Source organism: Octodon degus, unplaced genomic scaffold (assembly GCF_000260255.1).
Source record: "Octodon degus isolate 3935 unplaced genomic scaffold, OctDeg1.0 scaffold00128, whole genome shotgun sequence".
NCBI lineage: Eukaryota > Metazoa > Chordata > Mammalia > Rodentia > Octodontidae > Octodon > Octodon degus.
In genome coordinates this window covers 3,316,791-3,335,057 of record NW_004524704.1, presented here as the reverse complement: position 1 = coordinate 3,335,057, position 18,267 = coordinate 3,316,791, and the positions used below count along the sequence as shown (strand labels likewise).

The 18,267-nt window shown below is 42.5% G+C and overlaps 1 protein-coding gene across 6 annotated transcripts in view; it reads right to left on the bottom strand.

Moving 5' to 3' along the window:
- Lpp (LIM domain containing preferred translocation partner in lipoma) overlaps window positions 1-18,267 on the bottom strand; it is a 658,136-nt gene that overhangs the window by 516,094 nt on the left and 123,775 nt on the right. For 5 of the 6 annotated variants that reach the window (XM_023700939.1, XM_023700942.1, XM_023700943.1 and 2 more), the window contains one exon: window positions 16,266-16,358. The gene's annotated coding sequence lies outside the window, so the exon portion shown is untranslated. Of the gene's footprint in view, window positions 1-16,265; window positions 16,359-16,501; window positions 16,523-18,267 lie in introns of those variants that run through there. The other variant, XM_023700944.1, reaches the window with a different exon arrangement.

The following is an 18,267-nucleotide window of genomic DNA, read 5'->3' as shown; positions in this document are numbered from 1 at the left end:
GACAGAATGATTAGCAAGGTGGTTTTCCTAGACAGGTAATAGAAAATCAGAGTTCACCAGAGACGGGGCAAACCTCTGCCATCAGTCCTGAGCTTACTAACACACCGCGGTCATCATCGCTATTTGTGTCCCTGACAAGCTGTGTCTAAGCAGAGGAAATACGAGTGTGCTACCTGTTAACCATGCTGCATGCCCTTCTGCGCGTCCATGGACACAGACAAAGCATGGAAGGAACACAGTCTAGCTACTGTAGCTGACCACAACCCGCCCACGGTTCACTCATTAAACCTCCAGACAACTTAACCTAACAGTGTCTGAAAGTCAAACGGCATCTCTCACGGGTTACTGAAGTCTTCCTGAACATCACTGCTACCAGCTTGTCTCACAGGCCTAGGTGTGTGCCAACTGTCTCCTTCAATAGACTACCAACTCTCCCTAGTGAAGGATTCATTCAAAGCAATAACCACTGAGTTAATACTACCTGCCAAGCACTGATTTAGAAAGTGAAGATTCAGATAAAAACTCAAAAGAAGACTACAGCCCTGTATTGATGGTACTCACATCCTATGGTTCGCATAGAAAAGTCACAACGGGGTAAGGGAAAAAATAATTTTCAGGTATAATAATAACTTCTTTTTAAAGAAAACCAAAACAGCAACCAGGAGGAAAGGAGAGCCTGGAATATGTCTGGGAGAGGAATAGATATTGTTTGTTGATTCCAGTTTTAGTAACAGACTGGGAGCTTTCATGAGTGGGTCCCACTGCAGAGATTCAGACTTCATTCTTTGTGGAAAAGGCTGGGGGAACGGTATTTTAAGGGCTGTGGTGATTCCAACATACAACCAGGATTGGGAGCCAGCAGTGTATGTGACTTGAAAAGGCTTCGTGTAAAAGCCAACTGTTCCGTGTCACCTGTGCTACCTCATGAAAGAGCCCTAATCTACAAAACATAACCATAACGCTGAGAGATACCTCTTTCTGTTACTGTGAGAATAAGAAGACTTGTGTGAAGCAAAACAGAGAATCCAGCCCATGGAAAGGACCCATGGTTTTTTGTCACTTATGCCAAACCGAGAGTACAGTGTCAATGCTAAGTTACTCAAATTAATATTCTTTTCCTATGAAAAGTGACAAGCCACATTTAGTTAAGATGCTCAATTTACAATACGCACAGAAGATGCACACTGGAAGCCTTCCAGCTGTCTGGTCTTCAGATGAGCTCCGGTGGCCATGTGCTGGGTGGACTTCTGAAGTTCGTTGTTACCATTTTGAGCCTCTGTTACTGTTGCTCCTAAGTATGATCGTAGTTATATTTTCTGTTCTATAAAAAAGTGTCTCTCAGGGTGTACTGAAAGTATCTGAATGATCTGCCAACATTTTATAAAACTAAAAATTTTATATAGACTCTGGCGCAACGTGCTCCAGGTGCCCACAATGGGTTTCCTGGGCACCCACTGCCTCGCTGGGAGAGGAGGCCCCTCAACTGCCCCACATCTCACATCAGGCTCTATGCCCCGCTCTCCAAACACAACAACAGGCAGCAGCCAGGGTCTAATCCAGTTGCGTCTGAATACTTGCAGTGTTACCTAAAGAGAAAAGAGTAACGGAGAAGACACAATGTTCCCTGGACCCAAGACTGAGGCGCAAGAAGACACGAACCTGCATAAAGGGCTCTGTGTTTCAAGAAGCCTGGTCTGGCTCTGTAACAGACAACTTATTCCTAGATTCTTAAAGTGGAGCTTTACAGACAGTAGTTCTTTTAATCCACAACTCTGTGATACTCTTGTCAGGGATAATGGGTAGCCTTCAGTCACATAGATAACAAATGGCAAAATTAGACGCAGAATCAGGACCATCTTGGCTATGAGGCCAAAACTTCTTACACAGTCTGACATTTCCACCACCTAGAGAACGCTACAATGTAATTAAACCACAGAGAGAGAGGAAAACACAGCTAGCTGCGAAAATGCCTTGGGAAGAACAACCCTCGTTTGGAATGGGTGAATGCATCTCGCGGCTGTTCACACCACTATGGGTGACACCCATTCAATAATTTCATGCAGCTTCTTTTAGGACTTTGGTAGATCTTCAAATTCGACAATAAAACTTGTTCCTCTTTTCTTGGATCTCATATAAAGACAGCTGTATTCTAAAACATACAGGCTGACTACAAGAGAAAACATCATTTTTCATGTTTTGTCTGTGTACGCATATTATGTTGAGAAAGATCAAGACCAATGATGGAAGTGGAAGATCAAAATAAAACAGAACTGAGGCTGGGAAGATAGCTCAGTGATCTACACACCTGCCTGGCAAGCTCAAGGACCCGAGTTCAGTCCCAGGTACTGCATGCTGTGCTCTCCCGAGAACTCCAGGCATGAACCCCAGGCATGCCATACTGGCCCTGAAATAGGGCATGGTGGCATACATCTGTAATCCCAGTGCTGGGGAGGCTAAGATGGGAGGATCACTATGAGTCTGAACTGAGGAGAGAGACTCTGGATGAAATAAATAAATTTTAAAACAAACAGATAAAATAGGGCTGATCTCAAGTGTTAGCTCTTGGCTGAAGCACTTGATCTACCTGCCCCCACATCTAACAGAGGTTACTAGTACCTCTCCAGAGCTCTGTATCCCATTGCATGCATGTGTTCTACGGCAATATTCCCATCAATCTGTACCGTTTCTTGAGAGAAATAAATTGTTTTTTCACTTTTATACTCCTACCCCAAATCACCCCCACCACCACTGCTGAACAAAAATAATGGAACACAGACAGATGTTCAGTACGATGGCCATTCAGTAGGGAGCTGCTGCAAAATAAGGATGAGCTTGAGGTGAGATTTATCAACTTCTAACAATATTTCTTTAGATAATGCAAATTTAGTACTGAGTGCTTATAGCATTAGGCTCCATACGGGTGCAAAGATGAATTTTGTAAGTGTTTGACTTCAAAGAATTTGCCATCCACTAGGAAAGACAAAGGAATATAAATAACCATAATGAAGGCAAGAAACAAATTTAAATCTCTTTAGTAATAAAAACCAAAAGAATGTTCTGGAAATGGACGGCAATGTGCAAATTATGAAATTTCTCAGTATTTTGTCATAATCTTTATTTTAAGTGGCCAATTAAAATACTCCCATCGAAATAAATATGCAATTTCTTTCTCTGATAATTTACTGACATTTCTTTTTTGAAGTTGCTGACATTTAACTATCAGAAGAGCTGTTAAAAAAGGTCTCAGCCAAAAAGGGGAATTCAACTTTTATTTTTAAAAGAAGCTTAAGAGAAAGCATCATTGTGTTTCAGCAATCCTGGAAGAGCTTGACTTTTCTGACAATATAACTGCAAAGAAACTTGAGTCAAAACACATGAGAAAAGAAAAGATGCTTGAGATATTTCAAGTCTACAATTATTTGCTGAACACATGCTAAGTGTCAGGAAATATATTAAGCTCTTCAGGGAAACACAGCTCAGCCTTTACTTGGGATAGCAGTGGGTTTCTGGTCTAGAAGATGACAGTAGGATGTGACTTTATGGTCCACACCTAAGAGGATGGAAAGAAGTCTACAGGACTAAAAGAGGAGAGACTTTATGTGAAACAGGAACCTTATTAATAAATGTGGATGGCACTATGAAAAGAACACTAATTTAAATAATTTAGCACTTGCTTTAGGTGCCTGACTCTGCCAGGAGGACAGAATGCCAGCAAGTGAGAGTGTCCCTGGTAGGCATTCAGTTTCTTCCATGATTAAAAAGAGACTTAAGACTATCTAGCTCACCCACTGGTCACTGTCAACAAATAAATGCTGGCATTGAGTTAAACAATCCTCTGAGCTGGCGGCATGGAAAGAGCATACAAATCTCTATTGTATCATTTGAACTAAATGTTTGCCAACCAAGAGATTCAAAATTAATAAATCAAGTGGAACCTCAGAATCTGGTATTTTTTCATTAAAATCTGCACGACTTTCCTAAATTGCATGCCATTTCATCATGAAGGCTGTACTATTCCTACAACGTCAGAAGGGTACATAAGAAGTTAGACAGGTAGGGTCAGAGAGACAGCTCCACAGTCTAAGCACCTGCCTGGCAAGCCCAAGGACTCAGGTGCAATCCATAGTACCAAGCTGGCCACTGAGACCGGGCGTGGTGGTGCATGTCTATAATCCCAACACTGGGGAGGCTGAGACGGGAGGATCACAGTTCTGTTCAAAAGAAAAGTGAGTACATTATTTTCCATTAGAATGGTTCTAGTCTATCTTTCTAAAATTATGAAAAGTACTATATCTCTTTTCAAATATTTATTTTGGAAAGTATCATCAGCCAAAATTGTCTTTAATATAATCAAACTTCTGGGAAGAATCTGAAATCTTCCACTAAGAATCTCTTTGCAGTAGCTAATCATTTTCAAGATCAAGCAAGCCAAGGAATTCCTATCAGAGAATGACTGATCTACCCATCATTCCCCACCAATGCCCTGTCTCCTGTATGTTCTGTGTGTTTCTTCTACCCAGAGGTCTCTTCTCCCATCTCTCACTTGTGCAGGATCAGCTCAAGTAACCCCAGATTTCCCTCCCCTCTATCTGCTCTTCCTTTTGTATCCTGTAGTCTTTATATATTCTTAAAGTATATAAATTAGGTACCTCGATTGTCTATATGCCCTCTTACTATAAGCTGTATTAGACATCAGAGTAAGGGTCTAATTCACTCATTTACTTATTCATTCAACAAATATTTATACGCACTTATTAAGTCATGTACTGCAAAAAACAAAAAACAAAAAAAACAAGATGAAGTCCAACAAAGTCACGAATATTCCACTATAGGGGCTGCTGACTACAGCTCACAGGCCAAATCCAACTCTCTGTAGATTTTTTCAATAGAGTCTTGTTGGAACTTAGCCACACTCAATTGCTCTGCCCATAGAAGGGCTGAGTGCTACATAAGCTGACTGAGAACGGAGTGAACAGATGTGACAAAGATCATACGGGCTACAAAGGCTAAAGGACTTCAGCAAAACACTAAACCATCTTGTCCTTCACAGAAAAAGGCCGCCGATCCCTGTGCTAGCCCACCCCCCCCATAACACAAATCACCCAGTAGACTGTTAAAAGACTTAAAGAATAAAATCAAGATTAAAGGAATAAAATCACATAGGATGAGTCTTATGGCAAAGCCTCTACGCAGCTCCCTCTTCATTCTTAATTATGCCAAAATGAATTCCCGCCCAGAATAGAATGCTGTTAGCAAAGCTACAGTTTAATCATGATAAAAAAAAAAAAAAAAAAAAAAAGAGGGTGAGCGAGCTTTCAAACCTATGGAAAATTTAAGAACTAAATAAATGCACTGTGATTTCAGAAGCCAGTGCTATTTCAGGCTTATTTGTGATTATAACAGCTGGCCTGGCACAATGTATTACAATAACTGTCTTTTCTGGCTTCCTAGAGCATATAGAAGCCGGGGGAGAGCCTCTGCCCTTCGTTCAGTGGTGTGCTTTCCTAAAATGTGCCTCCCTTGTGAGCCTTTGGCCCAGGTGAATACAGAGACTTGGGTTATGTTAGAGACAAACACAAGGAGGAGAGAAGGAAAAATGCCAGTAATGAACGCACGCTGTCATTCACATCCTCAGAGCTGTCTTCCTTGTCACGTCCACGTGAAAACCCTATCACCCCCACCCAAAAAAAGGCCCGAAAACTGGGCTATGTGGAGCAGCCTTTTAAAAACTGGGTTGCTATAAAGTGCAAGGTGGAGAGCTGACACACAGCCAGAGGCTCACGGCCTTCCCTGTGCTTCCTGAGCCATTTACGACTTAGAGTAATGGCTTTCGAGCCCGGCGAGTGAGCTCCACAAAAGCTCTGCCAGTCCCTCGCTGAGTTCCATGAAACCTGGGCTATCGCTGAGTTTCTTTGCTTCTCATCTATAAAATGGGAATAAGATATAAAAACCACCTTTCTCAGACTCAGGAGAAAATAGATTTTCAGGAATGGTTCCTTAACAGCAAAAACTTCCTACCCCTCAAATATGCCTTCGTTATCCTATACCTGAAGTACCTAGATGCTGCATTTGTGCATTTGCTTTGTTTTGCTTTTGGTTTTCTGTGGTAGGGTCTCCTATGTAGCTCAGGTTGGCCTTCTACTTGCTGCGTAGCTCAGGGTGGCCCTGGACTTGTGGTCATTCTCTTGACTCAGCCTTCAAGTGCTGAGATTATAGGAATACACCACCACGTTTGGCTACATTTGTACATCCTTTACTCTTTCTCAATTTGATGTCAACATTTTCCCTGGTGGCCAATTCCTAGCAAAACAATAGTGTGAAATGGTAGCCCCCAAAGTATAGCATATTGAAAATATCCCGGAAAAGATTATCATAGAAAGGGTAATCAGGTCAGCTGTAGACATCCTTCCTGATTCTGAAGTGAAACAAAAATGAATGAGCTTCACTTAGGTTTCCTTTCTGAGTCTCGATCTTTGACCCCTGTGATCTTCAGAATAAAACACAGAAAAGAAATTCACACATGCCCTCATCAAGACAGTCCACTGCACCCCATTTCTAGAGACGAAGCACATGAAGATACAGATAAGCCGATCAGCAGATGGAATGATAGGGGAAGAGGGAGCGATAAAGAGAGAGGTAGGTAAGATAGCGCAAGGGATTTAGCAGGCTGACTGGATAGACAAGGAGAAAGATGTATAGAAAAGCAGGAGCAGAGAGACAGAGATGGGCAAACAGGAGGATAGAATTCAGCCAATGTGGATGACACAGTGGCAATGAGACACACAGACACGCAGGGAGACAAAGATAGAAATCGTCCCCCCAAAATACTAATCTCAACACTGAAATAATAGAAAATCTCCTGTCAAAGCCCTTCTTAAATTTTCATTCAAAAGCCTTTCTTCACCGATATAACACCACATTCAAAATGCAATATAGTCTTCCGTACAAATCCAGTAAGAAAAAATGAACCATTCTGGGAAAACAAATGTATTATATTCTTCTAAAAATAAATAAATAAATAAATAAATAAATAAACAAACAAATTTAAAAATAAAAAGTCTTCCAAACAGCAAAAGGCAACTTATTCAATGCAACAGGTTCATAAGACTACTAAAAAACCTTTCATTGTTTCTCTAAATAATGTTATTTAAGACTACTTTGTCTCAAGTGTTCAGTTATGATTAGAATTTTCTCTAAGTTAACACCCTAATTTGACCTTTACCTTCATCAAAATCTTCACTGAAGATATAGCTGAACTCTAGCCTAACATGTTATAATTCAGGACAAAATATTTCAAATTCCTCTACTGTAAAAACATGGCAAAGTAGTCCTGGCTTTGAAGCAGGCTCCCTTCTGGTGAGCATTTCTTGGCTCCGCTTGGCACATGCTACTGCCTGATTTTTAAATCAAGCTCTCTTCTTAGTAAACAACTACCATTTAATAATGGAAAAAACAGCCCAATTACCATGATGCATGTAAATACAACATGTAATGCAATATCCCAGAGGTATCAAAATTTATATCCTGAAGAATGTTTAAAATTTAGTATTAATAAAGTATATATACCTCTTTCCATTAAAAAATAAGGATTATATATGTTGCCTAAAAGTATATCTTAATGATGGGATGTGTGGGTATTTTAACTTTCTTCATAATTTTCTGCATTTTAATTTTCTAAATTGGGTCCATGTAACTTATTTTTAATTAAATAAAACAAGTTTATTTTATTTTAGAAAAAAAAAAAATAAGTCCTTAGCGAAGAAAGCAAACAGAATGGCACTTTTCTTTTCTGTAGAGTTTTTAATCTGAGCGAAACCAGGCAGAGTACTCAGGTGCCTGAGAGGGATCAAAAGTTGGAGGACTCCTTGGGCTGTAGTAAATTCAAGGCCAGCCTGGACTACAGTGAGACCATGTATCAAAAAAACAAAATGAACAGCTCAAGTAGATAGGTCTGATGCTCCTATCAATCAAGCTCACAGAATAAAACATGGCCAAGGCAGATCTGACTCCAGGGTTTCTGGATTTGGGATATGAGAGTAAGAGCTGTCAAAATCTGCAGGGTAGGGAAGAGTGACTTGTTATTTACAAGGCTCCAGGCACTTAGGTAGAACAGTTTCCAAAGTCCTGTAACTGGACTTCTCACGAGAACTCCGGGAGGTTTTTTTTTTCAATAGGGCAGCCCAAAAAGACCAGAGGAGTGGGGTCCCAGCACCGCCTTTCAGGACCACTGTGCAGAAGAAGTTCTCGCGGGTTTCCTCAAGATTTGGACAATATAAAGGACACACCTGAAGAGCTCGGAATACCTTTCCCCCACAGCCCACAGTGAGTTTCCCAGTGATCGCTTGTGCTTTTCTGCTCCTCACTTGGCCTGCGCTTGCCCTGCAGAGCCAGCTTCTCCCCAGCTCTTCACTTTTATTTTCTTGAATAAACTTAGCCACTGCTTTTTCCTTGTTTTGCTCAATTCTTTGCTCAAGAATAAAAGAATCTGGAATCTTAACTCCGGAGAGGGAAGGCAAGTAACTCAGAAATCAGTAACACTTAGTTGATGAGCTACTTTAGAAGCAGGCTACCAGATAACAGTTTCTCACTGTCTTGTTTATAGTATTCATTCATTTTTTTTCAGGGAAGTTTTGACATCTTTTTTGTAAAAAAGCACCAAACCCTTTCACTTTTTTGCATCCTGAAATGTCAACCTCCTCCTTCAAAACAAAAACCTGTATGTCTAGTCTACCTGAGCCTCTTAACACCACTTCATCTCTGCTCAAAATCCTCAAACTTTCTTACTGTTGCTACTTGCATAAATTCTTATAAGGCTGCTATCCTAATTTAAAATGAGGATGTCCAGGAACAAACTTTTATTTTTAATGTACAGTCTGATGCAGAAGAGGAAATTGAGGAAGACTCAAAAGCTGTTCATGATCATAGTCCCCTGAGGGAGAAGCTATTCGCGTCAAGGAAGCCGGGCAGCGTGCAGCGAGCTGGGCTCAGAATGACTCACAAGCACCATGGTGACACTTTCCTGCCCCGTTCATCACACAGCTTTTTCCATTAGAACTTACTGATGCTTTGCTCCTCAGAGAGAGGGTAAGGTCAAGTCTGTGGGTCTACTGTAAGGACAATGCAACTGCAGACTTGTAACGGGGGTCTCCACTGGTGCTTCCCAAAAATCCCAGGGACAGCTCAAGGCTGGGAGAGGGAGAAGTGGGCTCCCTTCCACCTCAGGCAGGCAGCAAACTGTCTGTCTAGTTGGTCTTCCTTTGCTAGAGAGTTGACTGAGTTTGCCAAAATCTGGTTTATTACTAAAAAGTTCCGCCAGATTAATCATACAGAGATTATCTAGAAAGACTGGGCTTTGCCAAGGATGTAGCTTAGACAGGGAGGTAGCTCAGCAGCACAAGTGCCTGCCTGACAAGAGCAAGGTACTGAGTTTGATTCCCAGTAGCAAAAAAAAAGAAAAAGACTGGGCTTGCTTTGAGTCTGGGGCAAAAAGAAAAAGCTGGGTCTTCATGAAATCCTTGAAGCCTAAATAATGGGATAAGGTTTCATTATCCTCACTTTCAGTGGGGCTGGGCTGCGTAAGAACCTCACTCTCACAGCACCTGGAAATTCCTAGAACAGAATCCATAGGACGGACATGCTGCAGCAAACCTGCTGCTGAGCAGAACAGCCATCATGGGGATAAAACAAGCAGGCTTGCAGAAGGAGGCGGCTGTTTCCTTGCAGCCTCCACCAGCTTCCTCTTCAAGTGAGACCACACCCTTCATTTGACCTTCTCACTTTCTTGCCCTGTGTTTTGTTCTTTCTGATACCAATGCCTCAAGTGTCTTTTTAAAGGCTTTTACTCTAAGTGTACACACAAACACACACACACACACACACACACACACAAGTAACAGCAAAGGATCGTTACAATTTTCTAAGAAGGATTTTACATGCAAATTTCCTAGTCTACAGCCAGAGGTTTAGAGATGACAGAGGACATCCTGGTGACATTTTCTTAAGTGGATCTCACCCACAAACTCTGGTGCAGGCGTCAGGATGGATACTCCAGAGAACACAGGTAAGGAGAGCAATGGGGTGGACAGGCCACTATTAGCAGGAGGGCCAAAAGGTCACTGGCCTGTTGTTGATAGAGTGCAAAGAAGGGGGAGTCTGAGAGTAGCCAGAATCATAGAGTGGGGCCTGCCCTGGGAAAGGGTGGAGAAATCCTCCAGAAGAGCAGTGTGGGCTGGGAAAGAGGTCCAGAAAAAAAGATTCACAAAGTGACCCTGGAAACTGGGGGATCTGGGCAGAGATTGAGGGGAGCAAAGGCTCCTCACCTCAGGAAAACTAGCCATTATGTTATCTGTATAATACTCTCTTTTTATTGCCTACAAAAAAGATCAGCGGTAAATGGGAGATGACCCGTTCTCCAAAAATTACTTTAAATATTGTTGACACAATGTTTGGCTCCAAAGAAACCCTCAACTGGAGGAAATTTATCAAAGATGCATAATCTTCTATGGCTAGTACATTTCTAGTCAAATCTCTTCCACCAAAACAAAGCAGAGAACTTAACAAAGTACATCTACTCAATTCCTTTGAGAGCCACAACCAAATCCAATCACTTGTCTCACGAATCTTTATGATCAAATCTGGTGGCTTCACTTCTATGTGAAATCTCCAACATGAAACTAAGAATTCAGCTGGCCAATGAACCTAACCCAAGCATCCTTGGATAATGATCTTTATAGCTGCTTTTGTGTTCTTGCCTGTGAAATGGAAATAACCGTTTAATTGACGACCTAGGTAGATGTTCAATGAGATTGACTGTTACTCATCTCTAATTGCTAAATAAACTATTGACTGACCTCTCTGTTTCCTCTAAGTGATACATATTCCTATTGTGCACCATCAATCTTTTAATTTCCAACTTGGAAGAATTCCTTCTGCTTTCTTAAAAATTTCAAGAACAATTTATCCACTGAATTAGATACTCATACCTACGGTCTTATCATGTGAAGTATGCCTTTTCCACTTGCATTTACCCTATGACATCCCCTAAAAGATGCTTGGGAATGATCCTAACAAGTGACCTTGACAGTGTTACCCAAGACTGTTTATTCATACTGTCCTTCAGTTGGGGCTGTGTAAGTAGACTGGGCAGCCTGAATTACGTCAGAAAACTGTGCTTCGTTGCTCACTTCTACAAGCTGGCCCTTTCCTACTAGTCTGCCTCCTACTTTGGAAATCTCCTTTCCTTTTGCCCTTTCTGTTGGCCTCCAGTCCTCAGGAGAGGAGGGAGGGAGCAGCCCGATCCTTGGGTTTAGAGACAGAAGCACATTCAACTCAGCCTCTTCCTCCCAGGCTTTGGAAGTCACCTATTTGACCCTTGTACTCCCAGGTCCTCAGCACTGGGAGTCTTACAGACACATTCCCTTATGGGAGAGGAGTTATCTTAGGGGAACAGAGAAAAATTAACTCTGGGGACTGTGCTTGCAAAACACACAACAGGAGAGAGCACCCCAAGGCGGAGGTTCAAATCTGCCCCAGGATATCCTTTCCTCTAACCCCACTGAGTGCTTCCTACCTCATCCTCAGGTTCCTCCATCCTTCTGCTTTCGCTCACATTCATGGGTGACCCTGAAACTACCTTCTAAACCCCACCTGTTCCCCCCCTCACCTGAGGCTTCTCAGATGCTGCCCCCAGCTGTGACCACTCTTACTCCTGAAATTGCCTCTATTCCTTCTCTCTTCCAAACTTCTAGCCTTTATCACTCTGTACTTATACAGACATTATCACATTAAATGTCATTCTGAGCTTCAGGACTGTCAATAACTGAACCCCATCCATCTGCAAATCCTTCCCTGCTGGTCTAAGATAGCAAACATTTACTGAGAACTTCCTATGAGCTAGATTCATTCTCTTGCTAGCTTTCCTATTAAGTGGGGCCAGACACCCCCCTGTAGGCAGAACAGAGTCCCTGGCCAGAAAGGCTCCTCATTCTAAGCGCAGGTAACAGGAAGGCCTGCGGAGACTACGTCCAGTTTAAAACTTTCAAAGCTGAGTGTTCCGCCTTCACCTGCACTGTCCTTGGGTTTAAAGAGAAAAAGAATTCCCACCCACAGAAAAACCAAACCAACAACAGAAGGTGGAGAAAATAAAAGTCCCGTTGGTCACTGCCCCCCCCCCAAGGGCATAAACTTCTCATGGGAACAGTCTCCCCATCCTTGTTCTGAGAACAGAGGTCCAGATGACTGTGGTTTTGTCACTCGATGAATAACAAGCCCTGAAGATTGCTAGAATGACAAGGCCCAGACCAGATCCACTCAGATACAGCTGGAAGCTTTCTAGTAACGCTAACCGTGCATGGGGAATGAGCCGCACAGAGAAGTGAGTCACTTACTGGAATCCGCGCTGCCTGCCTTACTCAGCTGATAGTAATACACCCACTTGTTCATTAAAGTTTAATTGGAGTTCATGTGAATTGGTTTCACCAGATACTTAATCAAAGAGAACTGTTTGTGTATGAACTGTTCACACTGCCAAGCTAGAAAGCACAAGGCCCCTCCCGGGGCCAACCCAAGTCTACGGGTGGCTCTTTGGACTCTGTGCACACCGTAAGTTAGTCACACAGGGTGGGACAATGACCTGGAGGTAGGGGAGGGAAAAGGCTGCCCTGACTCAAAGGCAAAGCAAGAGTAAGTGAAAACTACATGGCGAAGCACCAGCCGAAGTGCTGGAATTCATCAGCTATAGCGAGGAATCAGTCAAAACTCAAATGCCAACTTGCAAACAGGAAGGTGTTCCTCCCAGCTCCTCTCGGGAGTTCATTATAAAAGCTTCAGGTCTCTTTGGTTTTCTTCCACGAGCACCTGTCTCCCAGCCATATATCTTTATTTTTTAAATGGATGGATAAGGAAATTAACCATCATTCAACATAATCACACATTGCTCTTGTGCTGACAAGCAAGCCATGAACAGGATCCCAAACGCCTATTTATGCAATCAGGGCTGTCAGTACCCTGCTATTGCTTATCGGATATCTCACTAATCAACATCTCAGGAAGTATAAAGTTTTCAAGCCCCTAGGAAAGACTGTACAGAAAGTGGGGGGCTATGTATTTCAAGCTTGGTGGCTCTGGTGATAGGATCAATTTTCCCTTAATTGTGTTTATCATTGTTAGGTTCATATTGCTTCTTTACCTGAAACAAATCAAGATGAGTTTAAAATGTGGCTACAGATAAAGTATTTTAATTTCCTAAAGTATTTTTCAAAGACTATATTTGGCTTTGGGTTGTTTTCAGCAACTTTGATTGTTAGTTTGTCTGTCTGGTTTTTTAAAAAAACAAGGCCCTTGCTACAGTCACCAGGCTGGCTTCGAACTCTGCAGTCCTCCTGCCTCAGGCTCCCAAGAACAAGGATGACATATAAGCACTACCACACCTACCTTATTTTTTGGTTTTGTTTTGCTTTCTTTTCTTTCGTTTTGTTTAATGCTGGGAATCAAACTCAGGATCTTACACGCAACAGCCTCTAGACAAGTACTTTACTACTGATATATATCTCCAGCCAGACTGTAGGTAAAGACCACTTGTGTTTTCTTAATGTCTTATTGAGATATGAGTCACACACAACAGAATTCACCTATTTAAAGTCCAAATAGAGCATATTCACAGAGCTGTACGACCACCACTACAACCTGACTTAGCAGTGTTTTCTCCATTCCCCAAAGAAATCTAGGCCCACAGCACTATTCCCGCCCCCCAACGCAGGGAGCAGGCCCTAATTTACTGTCTCCACAAACGTCATAGATTGGCCTGTGGCAGTCTTTTCATATAAATGGCATCACTCAAGACGGGGCCTTTTGTGACCAGCTTCTTTCACTTGGTGTGCCTACAAGGTTTTGCGAAGCTGTAGCATCTGCTGATATTTAGTTCCTTTTTATTGCTGGGAAATATTCCACTTCAAAGATACTCATTTTTCTTTTCAAGAAAACTTTTACTTTTAAAAAATAAAAGAAGCTCTCTTCGATAAGAAACCGGGTTGCCTGGTGCTCAGCTGCCCAGCCTCCCCTTTCTCCCCTCGGCAGTCATCAGGACCACGCCAGGACCCCTGTGAGGAAGGAAGGCAATGCGCTCAGGGTACTCCGGAGTGAGGGGGGTGGCAGGCAGCAGAGCCTCCGTGTGCATAAAGCTCGCCGCCAGGCTCAGGAGGGCGTCACTCAGCAGGCAAAGAACTTTCACTAACGTGGTATAAGCGGAATGGGAGTCTCCTGCAGAATGAGCCGTGCACAGTGTTGGGGCAACAAGCTCTGGAAAACACGGAAGGAGCAACATCCGCAGCCATTTTTCTGTGAAGAGAAACTTCCATCTCGGCTTCTTAAGGCATGAAACCCAACTAACTACTAAACAGTAAATGTCGACTATGGGCCGCGCTCCGCCATGGTGATTCAGACAGGACACCTGCCTTCTAGGTGTTCAAACTGCAGCACAGGGGCACGCGGAACAAGACAGTGCCAGGATGAACAGAATTAAGGGTGTGACAGATACTCAAAGAAGAACGTCTTCCACTTTGTGCATCTCGCCTACCACATCAGTGATTTCATTTCTGACCTGGTTTTCAGAAGTGGAGCCAATTATTACATGTTAAAGGGAGACAGTCCACAGACTCCCATGGGTACACAGAACACATAGGTATATATAAAAAAAAATACAAGGTGATCTGCGTCTAGGGCATAAATCACACTAATAACACGACCAGACGATGCAGACCTCAAAGGAAACCATCAAAAATGGAAAGTTCAGGGTCAAGGGAGTGAGCTGTAAAACAGACACGCAGCGTGCCTCCTTCCAAGGCAGGGTTTTCAAGGCACTGTCAGGACACTCGCCAGACACTCGGACGTGCAGCCTGAGAGTCAGGTAGTGCTGAGGGAGAACACATCTGTCAGCTGACCCATCTGCTGGCATGTGGGGCTCCAACACAACCCACGGCTTATTCAGTGCCAGGTGTCTCAGCGGCCCCAAGACGTTCGCTAAAGACAACTGAATCCTGTCTATGTGGCATGCAAGAACAATACAGAGTCTTGAGTCATGAAGAAGCTGAAGCCATTCTTCAGCTCCTCTCTTCTGTATTCCAGGGACACACCCAGACTCTCAGAAAAGGGATTTTGAGGTTGGAACTAGATACTGAAATTATGTTTCTGTTTGAGTTTTGTGTTGTGATTTTGGATTTGTGTGTGTGTGTGTGTGTGTGTGTGTGTGCATTCAGATATAAAGATTTCCTTGGATCCAATTTATGAAACACATTATATTCTCAAGTAAGTCTAAAATAGTTAATATGCTTAATGAACTTCTTTCATTTACCACTTCTGCCAGCGTGAGCTTCTCAGAAAGGCGTTCATCCAGTTTTGCATCAACACAAGTGCCCCTCTTTAAATTCATAGAGCAAGTTTGAAACATCCTGTTTCCTAATTACCTCATGCATAAAAGGAATGTTACCTTCACCTCTCTGTTCATTAAAGCAAGTTTCAGGAAATACTTTGACATTTTGAGCTTTTGAAAAATACACGCTGGTTTAACAGTAAGTCCTAGAGATTCATTGCTGTTTATACTTTGGTAGAAACGAGTTAATGGCAAATTATAGCTGCTTTTTAACCAATCCATTTGAAGAAGAACAATACAAGCAAACATTTTGAAGGTAAACTGCAAATCTCTATAGCCTGGGTAGTGCTCGGTAGGAAGGATCTCGCTACACTCAAATCAAGGCGGTAAAGCAGAAAGCTCCCTCATGTTAAATGTTCTGGGTTTGGGTCCTTTGCTGCTATGAAACTCACTGCACCTCTCTAAGTCTCACTTACCGCATCCCTAGAAGAGCACTGAGGGTAAACCCTGCCCTCCCCTCCTCCTAGTGTCATGCAAAGGAACACAAAGATGTGAAGGTGGTTTGAAAACTCAAATACCCCATACAGAACATATGGTATCATAATGTTTTTTTATGTCTTATGAAAACATTTCTGAATGACATGAACAAGTACTTTTCTTTTTCTGTTTCTGTTTTGAATAAGCCAAAGAAAAGTCCCCCAAATCCATACTACCAATTCCTGGAAGTTTCACACAAACTTTCGTAAAAGTAAGTGATGTTGAGTAATCCCAATGAAGTGCAAGATCCTGAAGAACTCCTCAACTGAGCACTCATCTCGGCAATACAGCCTTAAAATTAAACATCGCCAGTATATTCCTGCTCTTTGAAGGTGGACAAAATACATAATTCAAACTATATTACCTTTGAAGAAGCAGTAGGTCGCCCACGTTCCCACCACCTTCTGGGGTTACCACAAGGGTCCAGGGAAAATGTGGTCCAACACAGCAGTGGTTTCTGAACAGGAAAGAAATGGGAAACAGCTTTAAGGCTAAGAGCCAGGCCTGTGCACACAACAAAAGTGAATGCGACTGTAAGGCTGTTTTTGTCCAACAAACTGAACCCTGGTTGGCCCCATGTGCCTCCCAGGAAGTTCCTACCTGCCTGGTGTTTAGCCCAAGCAGGGAGTTGATCCAGAAGGCACGTGCATTCCATGTCCCCAACCTTCTTTGTCCTCTCAGGTTTACTTTCCCAAACATTTTATGCAGACAAGAAAAGGTCAAAGACAGAGAAGACAGGCACTCTCACAAGGTCAGTAACGACTGCGTAAAGGCAACTCCTATACCATAGGCTAAGCCTGTTCACTGTTCTTCAGTGAATAAATGGTTCCAAAGGGAACACATTGTACCTGCCCTATTGCATCGCTGTGCCGAGATACAATGCACAATGGAAGAACGGTAAGAACCAACACCCACAAAAGCCTGCTGCGGAGTACGGCCTGTTCTGTGCACACACGAACTATGCATCCCTTGTAATGACCGCATGAAGTACATTTCCTCACACCAGCAGAAACTGAAGCACAGAGATAAAGTTATTTGTCCAAGACTGTATGATATTGCGTAGGAGAACAGATGGAAACACAGGCAGTGTAGCCTACCCCTATGGCTGTCTCTAACCAGTGTACCAAACTGCCTCTTCCTGCACACTTCCAAGTTGGACTGAGGACGGGAGCCCCAGTCCCAGAAGAGGTCAAATATACCATCCAGTTGATTTTTATAATGACACTGGGAGAGAGATTTTGTTATCCTCCATCCAAGGAGGGTACTGAAATCCTAAGTCATTTCACTGAGGGTTTTGCAAACACCAAAAAGAACCCTTGGATTTGAATATCTGTCCAGTTTCAGGTTCGGGGGTCTCTGTGGACATCATCACCACCGCCTGTCTACCCAGGCACCTCATTCCTGGTTTTTCTGTCAGATTGTGCAGTGGAAAGAGCGTGTTCTTGGGAGACCAATGGGGCTCTATTACCAACCGGTGCCTTAAACAAGTTACTGAGCCTGTCCGTGCCTCAGTTTCCCCACCAAAAGAATGGGAACAATAACTGCAGTACCAGCCATTATCTCTTAGGATTCTCACACAAAATGAATGTGATGATCTAGTTAACAGGCAACAATATCTGCCACATAATAGATGGTCCATAAATGTTTATTGAACGAGTAATGGAGTGAAAGGTGAAAACTAAATGACATAAGAAAAATTCTTACCAGTTTTTATAATAGCTGATAAAAAAAAAAAACTGTTAACTTATAATTATATCTAGCCAAGCTGTTAGAACATGTCTTGAGACTCGCACTCCCCTCTGGCTTGATCTGTAAACTCCACAGTAGCCAGCACATAGCCTCACAAGTTAGAGGTGTTCAAAAACAATGATTATATGATCTTTCTCTAAACTTACTAGGGAAACAAAGTTTAAGGTGATAGGGAGGAAAAAAAAATCTCTCAAAGTTTAGTAGTCTCCATTGTCCATTTCATCCAAAATTTATCTTCAATTTGAAAATCATTATCCATAAGTGAAGTCTTAAAGCATGTAAGAAGTCTAAATTTAATGTTCTATTTATTTCAGATATATTTCTTTTTTTTCTCAAGAAAAAAACATGATATTCCAATCGCCACAATTTTAAATTTTTCTATAGACTTCTCTGAAGACTGACACACTGCTTATGAAATCATTTATGTTAGACCAGGTCCTTCATAGATGGTAATCATAAGTACAGTTTAGATTCAGTCACTAGGGGTGGGAGGAGAAAAGAGACAGATACAGAAAAAGGAAGGGAGGGAGGGAGGGAGGGACAGAGGGAAGGACAGAGAAACTGAGGGAGAGAGGGAGAGAGAGAAATGGAGAGAGAGACAGAGGGAGACAGAGGGA